Below are 19,187 nucleotides of genomic sequence, written 5' to 3'. Positions count from 1 at the left end.
TTGTTGCCTTTGCCATTGATGTTGTTACATATCAGTGGTCATCTATTGTATTTGACTGACTGGCCTGTGGGCCAATCAGAATATGGGGGCGGGGCTTCACTGGTGTCGTGGGTGGAGCTTTGCTCTGTTTACCAGGAAATAGCAAAACAAAACTAGTCGTTTTAACTAAACATTGATGTAAAAACTATTGAACATCGACCATAACCCATCGATGGTTTATAAACATCGATGGCTGATGGCCATCCCTAATGAGAATTGCATCAACCAATCAGATGGTCTAATTTCCAAACTAATTTGCATAAGGAATTTATTTGCTCTCCATAACTTACTTAGGTCCTTCCTCACCCTAGTCTGATTGAAAACCTACAAAACCAGCCAAAGATGGTTGATAACAAGAACATTTTTGACCAATTGGCTTCCTGGTTGAAGACTATTGCATGATGGTCCCATCAAAAGTAGTAAAATAGAAAACTGTTGACTGACAGTACATAAACCAATCGGAATGGATTGTTTTGAATGAGTATTAATGATGGCCATTGTTGCCTTTGCCATCGATGTTGTTACATATCAGTGGTCATCCATTGTATTTGACTGACTGGCCTGTGGGCCAATCAGAATATGGGGGCGGGGCTTCACTGGTTTCGTGGGTGGAGCTTTGCTCTGTGTACCAGGAAATAGTAAAACAAAACTAGTCGTTTTAACTAAACATTGATGTAAAAACTATTGAACATCGACCATAACCCATCGATGGTTTATAAACATCGATGGCCGATGGCCATCCCTAATGAGAATTGCATCAACCAATCAGATTGTCTAATTTCCAAACTAATTTGCATAAGGAATTTATTTGCTCTCCATAACTTACTTAGGTCCTTCCTCACCCTAGTCTGATTAAAAACCTACAAAACCAGCTAAAGATGGTTGGTAACAAGAACATTCTTGACCAATTGGCTTCCTGGTTGAAGACTATTGCATGATGGTCCAATCAAAAGTAGTAAAATAGAGAACTGTTGACTGACAGTACATAAACCAATCTGAATGGATTGTTTTGAATGAGTATTAATGATGGCCATTGTTGCCTTTGCCATCGATGTTGTTACATATCAGTGGTCATCCATTGTATTCGACTGACTGGCCTGTGGGCCAATCAGAATATGGGGGCGGGGCTTCACTGGTGTCGTGGGTGGAGCTTTGCTCTGTGTACCAGGAAATAGCAAAACAAAACTAGTCGTTTTAACTAAACATTGATGTAAAAACTATTGAACATCGACCATAACCCATCGATGGTTTATAAACATCGATGGCTGATGGCCATCCCTAATGAGAATTGCATCAACCAATCAGATGGTCTAATTTCCAAACTAATTTGCATAAGGAATTTATTTGCTCTCCATAACTTACTTAGGTCCTTCCTCACCCTAGTCTGATTGAAAACCTACAAAACCAGCCAAATATGGTTAATAACAAGAACATTCTTGACCAATTGGCTTCCTGGTTGAAGACTATTGCATGTTGGTCCCATCAAAAGTAGTAAAATAGAAAACTGTTGGCTGACAGTACATAAACAAGTCGGAATGGATTGTTTTGAATGAGTATTAATGATTGCCATTGTTGCCTTTGCCATCGATGTTGTTACATATCAGTGGTCATCCATTGTATTTGACTGACTGGCCTGTGGGCCAATCAGAATATGGGGGCGGGGCTTCACTGGTGTCGTGGGTTGAGCTTTGCTCTGTGTACCAGGAAATAGCAAAACTAGTCGTTTTAACTAAACATTGATGTAAAAACTATTGAACATCGACCATAACCCATCGATGGTTTATAAACATCGATGGCCGATGACCATCCCTAATGAGAATTGCATCAACCAATCAGATGGTCTAATTTCCAAACAAATTTGCATAAGGAATTTATTTGCTCTCCATAACTTACTTAGGTCCTTCCTCACCCTAGTATGATTGAAAACCTACAAAACCAGCCAAATATGGTTAATAACAAGAACATTCTTGACCAATTGGCTTCCTGGTTGAAGACTATTGCATGTTGGTCCCATCAAAAGTAGTAAAATAGAAAACTGTTGGCTGACAGTACATAAACAAGTCGGAATGGATTGTTTTGAATGAGTATTAATGATTGCCATTGTTGCCTTTGCCATCGATGTTGTTACATATCAGTGGTCATCCATTGTATTTGACTGACTGGCCTGTGGGCCAATCAGAATATGGGGGCGGGGCTTCACTGGTGTCGTGGGTTGAGCTTTGCTCTGTGTACCAGGAAATAGCAAAACTAGTCGTTTTAACTAAACATTGATGTAAAAACTATTGAACATCGACCATAACCCATCGATGGTTTATAAACATCGATGGCCGATGACCATCCCTAATGAGAATTGCATCAACCAATCAGATGGTCTAATTTCCAAACAAATTTGCATAAGGAATTTATTTGCTCTCCATAACTTACTTAGGTCCTTCCTCACCCTAGTATGATTGAAAACCTACAAAACCAGCCAAAGATGGTTGATAACAAAAACATTCTTGACCAATTGGCTTCCTGGTTGAAGACTATTGCATGATGGTCCAATCAAAAGTAGTAAAATAGAGAACTGTTGACTGACAGTACATAAACCAATCGGAATGGATTGTTTTGAATGAGTATTAATGATGGCCATTGTTGCCTTTGCCATCGATGTTGTTACATATCAGTGGTCATCCATTGTATTCGACTGACTGGCCTGTGGGCCAATCAGAATATGGGGGCGGGGCTTCACTGGTGTCGTGGGTGGAGCTTTGCTCTGTTTACCAGGAAATAGCAAAACAAAACTAGTCGTTTTAACTAAACATTGATGTAAAAACTATTGAACATCGACCATAACCCATCGATGGTTTATAAACATCGATGGCTGATGGCCATCCCTAATGAGAATTGCATCAACCAATCAGATGGTCTAATTTCCAAACTAAATTGCATAAGGAATTTATTTGCTCTCCATAACTTACTTAGGTCCTCCCTCACCCTAGTCTAATTGAAAACCTACAAAACCAGCCAAAGATGGTTGATAACAAGAACATTTTTGACCAATTGGCTTCCTGGTTGAAGACTATTGCATGATGGTCCCATCAAAAGTAGTAAAATAGAGAACTGTTGACTGACAGTACATAAACCAATCGGAATGGATTGTTTTGAATGAGTATTAATGATTGCCATTGTTGCCTTTGCCATCGATGTAGTTACATATCAGTGGTCATCCATTGTATTTGACTGACTGGCCTATGGGCCAATCAGAATATGGGGGCGGGGCTTCACTGGTGTCGTGGGTGGAGCTTTGCTCTGTGTACCAGGAAATAGCAAAACAAAACTAGTCGTTTTAACTAAACATTGATGTAAAAACTATTGAACATCGACCATAACCCATCGATGGTTTATAAACATCGATGGCTGATGGCCATCCCTAATGAGAATTGCATCAACCAATCAGATGGTCTAATTTCCAAACTAATTTGCATAAGGAATTTATTTGCTCTCCATAACTTACTTAGGTCCTTCCTCACCCTAGTCTGATTGAAAACCTACAAAACCAGCCAAATATGGTTAATAACAAGAACATTCTTGACCAATTGGCTTCCTGGTTGAAGACTATTGCATGTTGGTCCCATCAAAAGTAGTAAAATAGAAAACTGTTGGCTGACAGTACATAAACAAGTCGGAATGGATTGTTTTGAATGAGTATTAATGATTGCCATTGTTGCCTTTGCCATCGATGTTGTTACATATCAGTGGTCATCCATTGTATTTGACTGACTGGCCTGTGGGCCAATCAGAATATGGGGGCGGGGCTTCACTGGTGTCGTGGGTTGAGCTTTGCTCTGTGTACCAGGAAATAGCAAAACTAGTCGTTTTAACTAAACATTGATGTAAAAACTATTGAACATCGACCATAACCCATCGATGGTTTATAAACATCGATGGCCGATGACCATCCCTAATGAGAATTGCATCAACCAATCAGATGGTCTAATTTCCAAACAAATTTGCATAAGGAATTTATTTGCTCTCCATAACTTACTTAGGTCCTTCCTCACCCTAGTCTGATTGAAAACCTACAAAACCAGCCAAAGATGGTTGATAACAAAAACATTCTTGACCAATTGGCTTCCTGGTTGAAGACTATTGCATGATGGTCCCATCAAAAGTAGTAAAATAGAAAACTGTTGGCTGACAGTACATAAACAAATCGGAATGGATGGTTTTGAATGAGTATTAATGATTGCCATTGTTGCTTTTGCCATTAATGTTGTTACATATCAGTGGTCATCCATTGTATTTGACTGACTGGCCTGTGGGCCAATCAGAATATGGGGGCGGGGCTTCACTGGTGTCGTGGGTGGAGCTTTGCTCTGTGTACCAGGAAATAGCAAAACAAAACTAGTCGTTTTAACTAAACATTGATGTAAAAACTATTGAACATCGACCATAACCCATCGATGGTTTATAAACATCGATGGCCGATGACCATCCCTAATGAGAATTGCATCAACCAATCAGATGGTCTAATTTCCAAACTAATTTGCATAAGGAATTTATTTGCTCTCCATAACTTACTTAGGTCCTTCCTCACCCTAGTCTGATTAAAAACCTACAAAACCAGCTAAAGATGGTTGGTAACAAGAACATTCTTGACCAATTGGCTTCCTGGTTGAAGACTATTGCATGATGGTCCAATCAAAAGTAGTAAAATAGAGAACTGTTGACTGACAGTACATAAACCAATCGGAATGGATTGTTTTGAATGAGTATTAATGATGGCCATTGTTGCCTTTGCCATCGATGTTGTTACATATCAGTGGTCATCCATTGTATTTGACTGACTGGCCGGTGGGCCAATCAGAATATGGGGGCGTGGCTTCACTGGTGTCGTGGGTGGAGCTTTGCTCTGTGTACCAGGAAATAGCAAAACAAAACTAGTCGTTTTAACTAAACATTGATGTAAAAACTATTGAACATCGACCATAACCCATCGATTGTTTATAAACATCGATGGCCGATGGCCATCCCTAATGAGAATTGCATCAACCAATCAGATGGTCTAATTTCCAAACTAATTAGCATAAGGAATTGATTTGCTCTCCATAACTTACTTAGGTCCTTCCTCAACCTAGTCTGATTGAAAACCTACAAAACCAGCCAAAGATGGTTGATAACAAGAACATTCTTGACCAATTGGTTTTATGGTTGAAGACTATTGCATGATGGTCCCATCAAAAGTAGTAAAATAGAAAACTGTTGGCTGACAGTACATAAACAAATCGGAATGGATTGTTTTGAATGAGTATTAATGATGGCCATTGTTGCCTTTGCCATCGATGTTGTATTTGACTGACTGGCCTGTGGGCCAATCAGAATATGGGGGCGGGGCTTCACTGGTGTCGTGGGTGGAGCTTTGCTCTGTGTACCAGGAAATAGCAAAACGAAACTAGTCATTTTAACTAAACATTGATGTAAAAACTATTGAACATCGACCATAACCCATCGATGGTTTATAAACATCGATGTCCGATGGCCATCCCTAATGAGAATTGCATCAACCAATCAGATGGTCTAATTTCCAAACTAATTTGCATAAGGAATTTATTTGCTCTCCATAACTTACTTAGGTCCTTCCTCACCCTAGTCTGATTAAAAACCTACAAAACCAGCCAAAGATGGTTGATAACAAGAACATTCTTGACCAATTGGCTTCCTGTTTGAAGACTATTGCATGATGGTCCCATCAAAAGTAGTAAAATAGAAAACTGTTGACTGACAGTACATAAACCAATCGGAATGGATTGTTTTGAATGAGTATTAATGATGGCCATTGTTGCCTTTGCCATCGATGTTGTTACATATCAGTGGTCATCCATTGTATTTGACTGACTGGCCTGTGGGCCAATCAGAATATGGGGGCGGGGCTTCACTGGTGTCGTGGGTGGAGCTTTGCTCTGTGTACCAGGAAATAGCAAAACAAAACTAGTAGTTTGAGTTTGACATTGATGGTGTGAAACCATCTGGTTCTCCCCCATCGATGTAAAAACTATTGAACATCGACCACAACCCATCGATGGTTTATAAACATCGATGGCAGATGGCCATCCCTAATGAGAATTGCATCAACCAATCAGATGGTCTAATTTCCAAACTATTTTGCATAAGGAATTTATTTGCTCTTCATAACTTACTTAGGTCCTTCCTCACCCTAGTCTAATTGAAAACCTATAAAACCAGCCAAAGATGGTTGATAACAAGAACATTCTTGACCAGTTGGTTTTCTGGTTGAAGACTATTGCATGATGGTACCATCAAAAGTAGTAAAATAGAAAACTGTTGACTGACAGTACATAAACAAATCGGAATGGATTGTTTTGAATAAGTATTAATGATGGCCATTGTTGCCTTTGCCATCGATGTTGTTACATATCAGTGGTCATCCAATGCATTTGACTGACTGGCCTGTGGGCCAATCAGAATATGGGGGCGGGGCTTCACTGGTGTCGTGGGTGGAGCTTTGCTCTGTGTACCAGGAAATAGTAAAACAAAACTAGTCGTTTTAACTAAACATTGATGTAAAAACTATTGAACATCGACCATAACCCATCGATGGTTTATAAACATCGATGACCGATGGCCATCCCTAATGAGAATTGCATCAACCAATCAGATGGTCTAATTTCCAAACTAATTTGCATAAGGAATTTATTTGCTCTCCATAACTTACTTAGGTCCTTCCTCACCCTAGTCTGATTGAAAACCTACAAAACCAGCCAAAGATGCTTGATAACAAGAACATTCTCGACCAATTGGCTTCCTGGTTGAAGACTATTGCATGATGGTCCCATCAAAAGTAGTAAAATAGAAAACTTTTGACTGACAGTACATAAACCCATCGGAATGGATTGTTTTGAATGAGTATTAATGATGGCCATTGTTGCCTTTGCCATCGATGTTGTTACATATCAGTGGTCATCCATTGTATTTGACTGACTGGCCTGTGGGCCAATCAGAATATGGGGGCGGGGCTTCACTGGTGTCGTGGGTGGAGCTTTGCTCTGTGTACCAGGAAATAGTAAAACAAAACTAGTCGTTTTAACTAAACATTGATGTAAAAACTATTGAACATCGACCATAACCCATCGATGGTTTATAAACATCGATGGCCGATGGCCATCCCTAATGAGAATTGCATCAACCAATCAGATGGTCTATTTTCCAAACTAATTTGCATAAGGAATTTATTTGCTCTCCATAACTTAATTAGGTCCTTCCTCAACCCAGTTTAATTGAAAACCTACAAAACCAGCCAAAGATGGTTGATAACAAGAACATTCTTGACCAATTGGCTTTCTGGTTGAAGACTATTGCATGATGGTCCCATCAAAAGTAGTAAAATAGAAAACTTTTGACTGACAATACATAAACCAATCGGAATGGATTGTTTTGAATGAGTATTAATGATGGCCATTGTTGCCTTTGCCATCGATGTTGTTACATATCAGTGGTCATCCATTGTATTTGACTGACTGGCCTGTGGGCCAATCAGAATATGGGGGCGGGGCTTCGCTGGTCTCGTGGGTGGAGCTTTGCTCTGTGTACCAGGAAATAGCAAAACAAAACTAGTCGTTTTAACTAAACATTGATCTAAAAACTATTGAACATCGACCATAACCCATCGATAGTTTATAAACATTGATGACCGATGGCCATCCCTAATGAGAATTGCATCAACCAATCAGATGGTCTAATTTCCAAACTAATTTGCATAAGGAATTTATTTGCTCTCCATAACTTACTTAGGTCCTTCCTCACCCTAGTCTGATTGAAAACCTACAAAACCAGCCAAAGATGGTTGATAACAAGAACATTCTTGACCAATTGGCTGCCTGGTTAAAGACTATTGCATGATGGTCCCATCAAAAGTAGTAAAATAGAAAACTGTTGGCTGACAGTACATAAACAAATTGGAATGGATTGTTTTGAATGAGTATTAATGATGGCCATTGTTGCCTTTGCCATCGATGTTGTTACATATCAGTGGTCATCCATTGTATTTGACTGACTGGCCTGTGGGCCAATCAGAATATGGGGGTGGGGCTTTGCTCTGTGTACCAGGAAATAGCAAAACAAAACTAGTCGTTTTAACTAAACATTGATGTAAAAACTATTGAACATCGACCATAACCCATCGATGGTTTATAAACATCGATGGCCGATGGCCATCCCTAATGAGAATTGCACCAACCAATCAGATGGTCTAATTTCCAAACTAATTTGCATAAGGAATTTATTTGCTCTCCATAACTTACTTAGGTCCTTCCTCACCCTAGTCTGATTGAAAACCTACAAAACCAGCCAAAGATGGTTGATAACAAGAACATTCTTGACCAATTGGCTTCCTGGTTGAAGACTATTGCATGATGGTCCCATCAAAAGTACTAAAATAGAAAACTGTTGGCTGACAGTACATAAACAAATCGGAATGGATTGTTTTGAATGAGTATTAATGATTGCCATTGTTGCCTTTGCCATCGATGTTGTTACATATCAGTGGTCATCCATTCTATTTGACTGACTGGCCTGTGGGCCAATCAGAATATGGGGGCAGGGCTTCACTGGTGTCGTGGGTGGAGCTTTGCTCTGTGTACCAGGAAATAGCAAAACAAAACTAGTCGTTTTAACTAAACAATGATGTAAAAACTATTGAACATCGACCATAACCCATCGATGGTTTATAAACATCGATGGCCGATGGCCATCCCTAATGAGAATTGCACCAACCAATCAGATGGTCTAATTTCCAAACTAATTTGCATAAGGAATTTATTTGCTCTCCATAACTTACTTAGGTCCTTTCTCACCCTAGTCTGATTGAAAACCTACAAAACCAGCCAAAGATGGTTGATAACAAGAACATTCTTGACCAATTGGCTTCCTGGTTGAAGACTATTGCATGATGGTCCCATCAAAAGTAGTAAAATAGAAAACTTTTGACTGACAGTACATAAACCCATCGGAATGGATTGTTTTGAATGAGTATTAATGATGGCCATTGTTGCCTTTGCCATCAATGTAACATATCAGTGGTCATCCATTGTATTTGACTGACTGGCCTGTGGGCCAATCAGAATATGGGGGCGGGGCTTCACTGGTGTCGTGGGTGGAGCTATGCTCCATGTACCAGGAAATAGCAAAACAAAACTAGTCATGTTAACTTGACATTGATGGTGTGAAACCATCTGGTTCTCCCCCATCGATGTCAAAACTATTGAACATCGACCATAACCCATCGATGGTTTATAAACATCGATGGCCGATGGCCATCCCTAATGAGAATTGCACCAACCAATCAGATGGTCTATTTTCCAAACTAATTTGCATAAGGAATTTATTTGCTCTCCATAACTTACTTAGGTCCTTCCTCACCCTAGTCTGATTGAAAACCTACAAAACCAGCCAAAGATGGTTGATAACAAGAACATTCTTAACCAATTGGCTTTCTGGTTGAAGACTATTGCATGATGGTCCCATCAAAAGTAGTAAAATAGAAAACTGTTGGCTGACAGTACATAAACAAATCGGAATGGATTGTTTTGAATGAGTATTAATGATTGCCATTGTTGCCTTTGCCATCGATGTTGTTACATATCAGTGGTCATCCATTGTATTTGACTGACTGGCCTGTGGGCCAATCAGAATATGGGGGCGGGGCTTCACTGGTGTCATGGGTGGAGCTTTGCTCTGTGTACCAGGAAATAGTAAAACAAAACTAGTCGTTTTAACTAAACATTGATGTAAAAACTATTGAATATCGACCATAACCCATCGATGGTTTATAAACATCGATGGCCGATGGCCATCCCTAATGAGAATTGCATCAACCAATCAGATGGTCTAATTTCCAAACTAATTTGCATAAGGAATTTATTTGCTCTCCATAACTTACTTAGGTCCTTCCTCATCCTAGTCTGATTGAAAACCTACAAAACCAGCCAAAGATGGTTGATAACAAGAGCATTCTTGACCAATTGGCTTCCTGGTTGAAGACTATTGCATGATGGTCCCATCAAAAGTAGTAAAATAGAAAACTTTTGACTGACAATACATAAACCAATCGGAATGGATTGTTTTGAATGAGTATTAATGATGGCCATTGTTGCCTTTGCCATCGATGTTGTTACATATCAGTGGTCATCCATTGTATTTGACTGACTGGCCTGTGGGCCAATCAGAATATGGGGGCGGGGCTTCACTGGTGTCGTGGGTGGAGCTTTGCTCTGTGTACCAGGAAATAGCAAAACAAAACTAGTCGTTTTAACTAAACAATGATGTAAAAACTATTGAACATCGACCATAACCCATCGATGGTTTATAAACATCGATGGCCGATGGCCATCCCTAATGAGAATTGCATCAACCAATCAGATGGTCTAATTTCCAAACTAATTTGCATAAGGAATTTATTTGCTCTCCATAACTTACTTAGGTCCTTCCTCACCCTAGTCTGATTGAAAACCTACAAAACCAGCCAAAGATGGTTGATAACAAGAGCATTCTTGACCAATTGGCTTCCTGGTTGAAGACTATTGCATGATGGTCCCATCAAAAGTAGTAAAATAGAAAACTTTTGACTGACAATACATAAACAAATTGGAATGGATTGTTTTGAATGAGTATTAATGATGGCCATTGTTGCCTTTGCCATCAATGTTGTTACATATCAGTGGTCATCCATTGTATTTGACTGACTGGCCTGTGGGCCAATCAGAATATGGGGGTGGGGCTTTGCTCTGTGTACCAGGAAATAGCAAAACAAAACTAGTCGTTTTAACTAAACATTGATGTAAAAACTATTGAACATCGACCATAACCCATCGATGGTTTATAAACATCGATGGCCGATGGCCATCCCTAATGAGAATTGCACCAACCAATCAGATGGTCTAATTTCCAAACTAATTTGCATAAGGAATTTATTTGCTCTCCATAACTTACTTAGGTCCTTCCTCACCCTAGTCTGATTGAAAACCTACAAAACCAGCCAAAGATGGTTGATAACAAGAACATTCTTGACCAATTGGCTTCCTGGTTGAAGACTATTGCATGATGGTCCCATCAAAAGTACTAAAATAGAAAACTGTTGGCTGACAGTACATAAACAAATCGGAATGGATTGTTTTGAATGAGTATTAATGAATGCCATTGTTGCCTTTGCCATCGATGTTGTTACATATCAGTGGTCATCCATTGTATTTGACTGACTGGCCTGTGGGCCAATCAGAATATGGGGTTGGGGCTTTGCTCTGTGTACCAGGAAATAGCAAAACAAAACTAGTCGTTTTAACTAAACATTGATGTAAAAACTATTGAACATCGACCATAACCCATCGATGGTTTATAAACATCGATGGCCGATGGCCATCCCTAATGAGAATTGCATCAACCAATCAGATGGTCTAATTTCCAAACTAATTTGCATAAGGAATTTATTTGCTCTCCATAACTTACTTAGGTCCTTCCTCACCCTAGTCTGATTGAAAACCTACAAAACCAGCCAAAGATGGTTGATAACAAGAACATTCTTGACCAATTGGCTTCCTGGTTGAAGACTATTGCATGATGGTCCCATCAAAAGTAGTAAAATAGAAAAATGTTGACTGACAGTACATAAACAAATCGGAATGGATTGTTTTGAATGAGTATTAATGATTGCCATTGTTGCCTTTGCCATCGATGTTGTTACATATCAGTGGTCATCCATTCTATTTGACTGACTGGCCTGTGGGCCAATCAGAATATGGGGGCAGGGCTTCACTGGTGTCGTGGGTGGAGCTTTGCTCTGTGTACCAGGAAATAGCAAAACAAAACTAGTCGTTTTAACTAAACATTGATGTAAAAACTATTGAACATCGACCATAACCCATCGATGGTTTATAAACATCGATGGCCGATGGCCATCCCTAATGAGAATTGCATCAACCAATCAGATGGTCTAATTTCCAAACTAATTTGCATAAGGAATTTATTTGCTCTCCATAACTTACTTAGGTCCTTCCTCACCCTACAAAACCAGCCAAAGATGGTTGATAACAAGAACATTCTTGACTAATTGGCTTCCTGGTTGAAGACTATTGCATGATGGTCCCATCAAAAGTAGTAAAATAGAAAGCTTTTGACTGACAATACATAAACCAATCGGAATGGATTGTTTTGAATGAGTATTAATGATGGCCATTGTTGCCTTTGCCATCGATGTTGTTACATATCAGTGGTCATCCATTGTATTTGACTGACTGGCCTGTGGGCCAATCAGAATATGGGGGCGGGGCTTCGCTGTTCTCGTGGGTGGAGCTTTGCTCTGTGTACCAGGAAATAGCAAAACAAAACTAGTCGTTTTAACTAAACATTAATCTAAAAACTATTGAACATCGACCATAACCCATCGATGGTTTATAAACATTGATGACCGATGGCCATCCCTAATGAGAATTGCATCAACCAATCAGATGGTCTAATTTCCAAACTAATTTGCATAAGGAATTTATTTGCTCTCCATAACTTACTTAGGTCCTTCCTCACCCTAGTCTGATTAAAAACCTACAAAACCAGCCAAAGATGGTTGATAACAAGAACATTCTTGAACAATTGGCTTCCTGGTTGAAGACTATTGCATGATGGTCCCATCAAAAGTAGTAAAATAGAAAACTTTTGACTGACAATACATAAACCAATCGGAATGGATTGTTTTGAATGAGTATTAATGATGGCCATTGTTGCCTTTGCCATCGATGTTGTTACATATCAGTGGTCATCCATTGTATTTGACTGACTGGCCTGTGGGCCAATCAGAATATGGGGGCGGGGCTTTGCTCTGTGTACCAGGAAATAGCAAAACAAAACTAGTCGTTTTAACTAAACATTGATGTAAAAACTATTGAACATCGACCATAACCCATCGATGGTTTATAAAAATCGATGACCGATGGCCATCCCTAATGAGAATTGCATCAACCAATCAGATGGTCTAATTTCCAAACTAATTTGCATAAGGAATTTATTTGCTCTCCATAACTTACTTAGGTCCTTCCTCACCCTAGTCTGATTGAAAACCTACAAAACCAGCCAAAGATGGTTGATAACAAGAACATTTTTGACCAATTGGCTTCCTGGTTGAATACTATTGCATGATGGTCCCATCAAAAGTAGTAAAATAGAAAACTGTTGGCTGACAGTACATAAACAAATTGGAATGGATTGTTTTGAATGAGTATTAATGATGGCCATTGTTGCCTTTGCCATTGATGTTGTTACATATCAGTGGTCATCCATTGTATTTGACTCACTGGCCTGTGGGCCAATCAGAATATGGGGGCGGGGCTTCACTGATGTCATGGGTGGAGCTATGCTCCGTGTCCCAGGAAATAGCAAAACAAAACTAGTAGTTTGAGTTTGACATTGATGGTGTGAACCATCTGGTTCTCCCCCATCGATGTCAAAACTATTGAACATCGACCATAACCCATCGATGGTTTATAAACATCGATGGCCATCCCTAATGAGAATTGCATCAACCAATCAGATGGTCTAATTTCCAAACTAATTTGCATAAGGAATTTATTTGATCTCCATATCTTACTTAGGTCCTTCCTCACCCTAGTCTGATTGAAAACCTACAAAACCAGCCAAAGATGGTTGATAACAAGAACATTCTTGACCAATCGGCTTCCTGGTTGAAGATTATTGCATGAAGTAAAATAGAAAACTGTTGGCTGACAGTACATAAACCCATCGGAATGGATTGTTTTGAATGAGTATTAATGATGGCCATTGTTGCCTTTGCCATCGATGTTGTTACATATCAGTGGTCATCCATTGTATTTGACTGACTGGCCTGTGGGCCAATCAGAATATGGGGGCGGGGCTTCACTGGTGTCATGGGTGGAGCTTTGCTCTGTGTACCAGGAAATAGTAAAACAAAACTAGTCGTTTTAACTAAACATTGATGTAAAAACTATTGAATATCGACCATAACCCATCGATGGTTTATAAACATCGATGGCCGATGGCCATCCCTAATGAGAATTGCATCAACCAATCAGATGGTCTAATTTCCAAACTAATTTGCATAAGGAATTTATTTGCTCTCCATAACTTACTTAGGTCCTTCCTCACCCTAGTCTGATTGAAAACCTACAAAAAAAGCAAAATATGGTTGATAACAAGAACATTCTTGACCAATTGGCTTCTTGGTTGAAGACTATTGCATGATGGTGCCATCAAAAGTAGTAAAATAGAAAACTGTTGACTGACAGTACATAAACCAATCGGAATGGATTGTTTTGAATGAGTATTTAGGATTGCCATTGTTGCCTTTGCCATCGATGTTGTTACATATCAGTGGTCATCCATTGTATTTGACTGACTGGCCTGTGGGCCAATCAGAATATGGGGGCGGGGCTTCACTGGTGTCGTGGGTGGAGCTTTGCTCTGTGTACCAGGAAATAGCAAAACAAAACTAGTCGTTTTAACTAAACATTGATGTAAAAACTATTGAACATCGACCATAAGCCATCGATGGTTTATAAACATCGATGGCCGATGGCCATCCCTAATGAGTATTGCATCAACCAATCAGATGGTCTAATTTCCAAACTAATTTGCATAAGGAATTTATTTGCTCTCCATAACTTACTTAGGTCCTTCCTCACCCTAGTCTGATTGAAAACCTACAAAACCAGCCAAAGATGGTTGATAACAAGAACATTCTTGACCAATTGGCTTTCTGGTTGAAGACTATTGCATGTTGGTCCCATCAAAAGTAGTAAAATAGAAAACTGTTGGCTGACAGTACATAAACAAATCGGAATGGATTGTTTTGAATAAGTATTAATGATTGCCATTGTTGCCTTTGCCATTGATGTTGTTACATATCAGTGGTCATCCATTGTATTTGACTGACTGGCCTGTGGGCCAATCAGAATATGGGGGCGGGGCTTCACTGGTGTCGTGGGTGGAGCTTTGCTCTGTGTACCAGGAAATAGCAAAACAAAACTAGTCGTTTTAACTAAACATTGATGTAAAAACTATTGAACATCGACCATAACCCATCGATGGTTTATAAAAATCGATGACCGATGGCCATCCCTAATGAGAATTGCATCAACCAATCAGATGGTCTAATTTCCAAACTAATTTGCATAAGGAATTTATTTGCTCTCCATAACTTACTTAGGTCCTTCCTCACCCTAGTCTGATTGAAAACCTACAAAACCAGCCAAAGATGGTTGATAACAAGAACATTTTTGACCAATTGGCTTCCTGGTTGAATACTATTGCATGATGGTCCCATCAAAAGTAGTAAAATAGAAAACTGTTGGCTGACAGTACATAAACAAATTGGAATGGATTGTTTTGAATGAGTATTAATGATGGCCATTGTTGCCTTTGCCATTGATGTTGTTACATATCAGTGGTCATCCATTGTATTTGACTCACTGGCCTGTGGGCCAATCAGAATATGGGGGCGGGGCTTCACTGATGTCATGGGTGGAGCTATGCTCCGTGTCCCAGGAAATAGCAAAACAAAACTAGTAGTTTGAGTTTGACATTGATGGTGTGAACCATCTGGTTCTCCCCCATCGATGTCAAAACTATTGAACATCGACCATAACCCATCGATGGTTTATAAACATCGATGGCCATCCCTAATGAGAATTGCATCAACCAATCAGATGGTCTAATTTCCAAACTAATTTGCATAAGGAATTTATTTGATCTCCATATCTTACTTAGGTCCTTCCTCACCCTAGTCTGATTGAAAACCTACAAAACCAGCCAAAGATGGTTGATAACAAGAACATTCTTGACCAATCGGCTTCCTGGTTGAAGATTATTGCATGAAGTAAAATAGAAAACTGTTGGCTGACAGTACATAAACCCATCGGAATGGATTGTTTTGAATGAGTATTAATGATGGCCATTGTTGCCTTTGCCATCGATGTTGTTACATATCAGTGGTCATCCATTGTATTTGACTGACTGGCCTGTGGGCCAATCAGAATATGGGGGCGGGGCTTCACTGGTGTCATGGGTGGAGCTTTGCTCTGTGTACCAGGAAATAGTAAAACAAAACTAGTCGTTTTAACTAAACATTGATGTAAAAACTATTGAATATCGACCATAACCCATCGATGGTTTATAAACATCGATGGCCGATGGCCATCCCTAATGAGAATTGCATCAACCAATCAGATGGTCTAATTTCCAAACTAATTTGCATAAGGAATTTATTTGCTCTCCATAACTTACTTAGGTCCTTCCTCACCCTAGTCTGATTGAAAACCTACAAAAAAAGCAAAAGATGGTTGATAACAAGAACATTCTTGACCAATTGGCTTCTTGGTTGAAGACTATTGCATGATGGTGCCATCAAAAGTAGTAAAATAGAAAACTGTTGACTGACAGTACATAAACCAATCGGAATGGATTGTTTTGAATGAGTATTAATGATTGCCATTGTTGCCTTTGCCATCGATGTTGTTACATATCAGTGGTCATCCATTGTATTTGACTGACTGGCCTGTGGGCCAATCAGAATATGGGGGCGGGGCTTCACTGGTGTCGTGGGTGGAGCTTTGCTCTGTGTACCAGGAAATAGCAAAACAAAACTAGTCGTTTTAACTAAACATTGATGTAAAAACTATTGAACATCGACCATAACCCATCGATGGTTTATAAACATCGATGGCCGATGGCCATCCCTAATGAGAATTGCATCAACCAATCAGATGGTCTAATTTCCAAACTAATTTGCATAAGGAATTTATTTGCTCTCCATAACTTACTTAGGTCCTTCCTCACCCTACAAAACCAGCCAAAGATGGTTGATAACAAGAACATTCTTGACTAATTGGCTTCCTGGTTGAAGACTATTGCATGATGGTCCCATCAAAAGTAGTAAAATAGAAAACTTTTGACTGACAATACATAAACCAATCGGAATGGATTGTTTTGAATGAGTATTAATGATGGCCATTGTTGCCTTTGCCATCGATGTTGTTACATATCAGTGGTCATCCATTGTATTTGACTGACTGGCCTGTGGGCCAATCAGAATATGGGGGCGGGGCTTCGCTGTTCTCGTGGGTGGAGCTTTGCTCTGTGTACCAGGAAATAGCAAAACAAAACTAGTCGTTTTAACTAAACATTAATCTAAAAACTATTGAACATCGACCATAACCCATCGATGGTTTATAAACATTGATGACCGATGGCCATCCCTAATGAGAATTGCATCAACCAATCAGATGGTCTAATTTCCAAACTAATTTGCATAAGGAATTTATTTGCTCTCCATAACTTACTTAGGTCCTTCCTCACCCTAGTCTGATTAAAAACCTACAAAACCAGCCAAAGATGGTTGATAACAAGAACATTCTTGAACAATTGGCTTCCTGGTTGAAGACTATTGCATGATGGTCCCATCAAAAGTAGTAAAATAGAAAACTTTTGACTGACAATACATAAACCAATCGGAATGGATTGTTTTAAATGAGTATTAATGATGGCCATTGTTGCCTTTGCCATCGATGTTGTTACATATCAGTGGTCATCCATTGTATTTGACTGACTGGCCTGTGGGCCAATCAGAATATGGGGGCGGGGCTTCACTGGTGTCGTGGGTGGAGCTTTGCTCTGTGTACCAGGAAATAGCAAAACAAAACTAGTCGTTTTAACTAAACATTGATGTAAAAACTATTGAACATCGACCATAACCCATCGATGGTTTATAAAAATCGATGACCGATGGCCATCCCTAATGAGAATTGCATCAACCAATCAGATGGTCTAATTTCCAAACTAATTTGCATAAGGAATTTATTTGCTCTCCATAACTTACTTAGGTCCTTCCTCACCCTAGTCTGATTGAAAACCTACAAAACCAGCCAAAGATGGTTGATAACAAGAACATTTTTGACCAATTGGCTTCCTGGTTGAATACTATTGCATGATGGTCCCATCAAAAGTAGTAAAATAGAAAACTGTTGGCTGACAGTACATAAACAAATTGGAATGGATTGTTTTGAATGAGTATTAATGATGGCCATTGTTGCCTTTGCCATTGATGTTGTTACATATCAGTGGTCATCCATTGTATTTGACTCACTGGCCTGTGGGCCAATCAGAATATGGGGGCGGGGCTTCACTGATGTCATGGGTGGAGCTATGCTCCGTGTCCCAGGAAATAGCAAAACAAAACTAGTAGTTTGAGTTTGACATTGATGGTGTGAACCATCTGGTTCTCCCCCATCGATGTCAAAACTATTGAACATCGACCATAACCCATCGATGGTTTATAAACATCGATGGCCATCCCTAATGAGAATTGCATCAACCAATCAGATGGTCTAATTTCCAAACTAATTTGCATAAGGAATTTATTTGATCTCCATATCTTGCTTAGGTCCTTCCTCACCCTAGTCTGATTGAAAACCTACAAAACCAGCCAAAGATGGTTGATAACAAGAACATTCTTGACCAATCGGCTTCCTGGTTGAAGATTATTGCATGAAGTAAAATAGAAAACTGTTGGCTGACAGTACATAAACCCATCGGAATGGATTGTTTTGAATGAGTATTAATGATGGCCATTGTTGCCTTTGCCATCGATGTTGTTACATATCAGTGGTCATCCATTGTATTTGACTGACTGGCCTGTGGGCCAATCAGAATATGGGGGCGGGGCTTCACTGGTGTCATGGGTGGAGCTTTGCTCTGTGTACCAGGAAATAGTAAAACAAAACTAGTCGTTTTAACTAAACATTGATGTAAAAACTATTGAATATCGACCATAACCCATCGATGGTTTATAAACATCGATGGCCGATGGCCATCCCTAATGAGAATTGCATCAACCAATCAGATGGTCTAATTTCCAAACTAATTTGCATAAGGAATTTATTTGCTCTCCATAACTTACTTAGGTCCTTCCTCACCCTAGTCTGATTGAAAACCTACAAAAAAAGCAAAAGATGGTTGATAACAAGAACATTCTTGACCAATTGGCTTCTTGGTTGAAGACTATTGCATGATGGTGCCATCAAAAGTAGTAAAATAGAAAACTGTTGACTGACAGTACATAAACCAATCGGAATGGA

This window comes from Crinia signifera, chromosome 8, assembly GCF_055691185.1.
Source record: "Crinia signifera chromosome 8, ASM5569118v1, whole genome shotgun sequence".
NCBI classification, from domain to species: domain Eukaryota; kingdom Metazoa; phylum Chordata; class Amphibia; order Anura; family Myobatrachidae; genus Crinia; species Crinia signifera.
Note: the sequence above shows the minus strand (reverse complement) of the source record.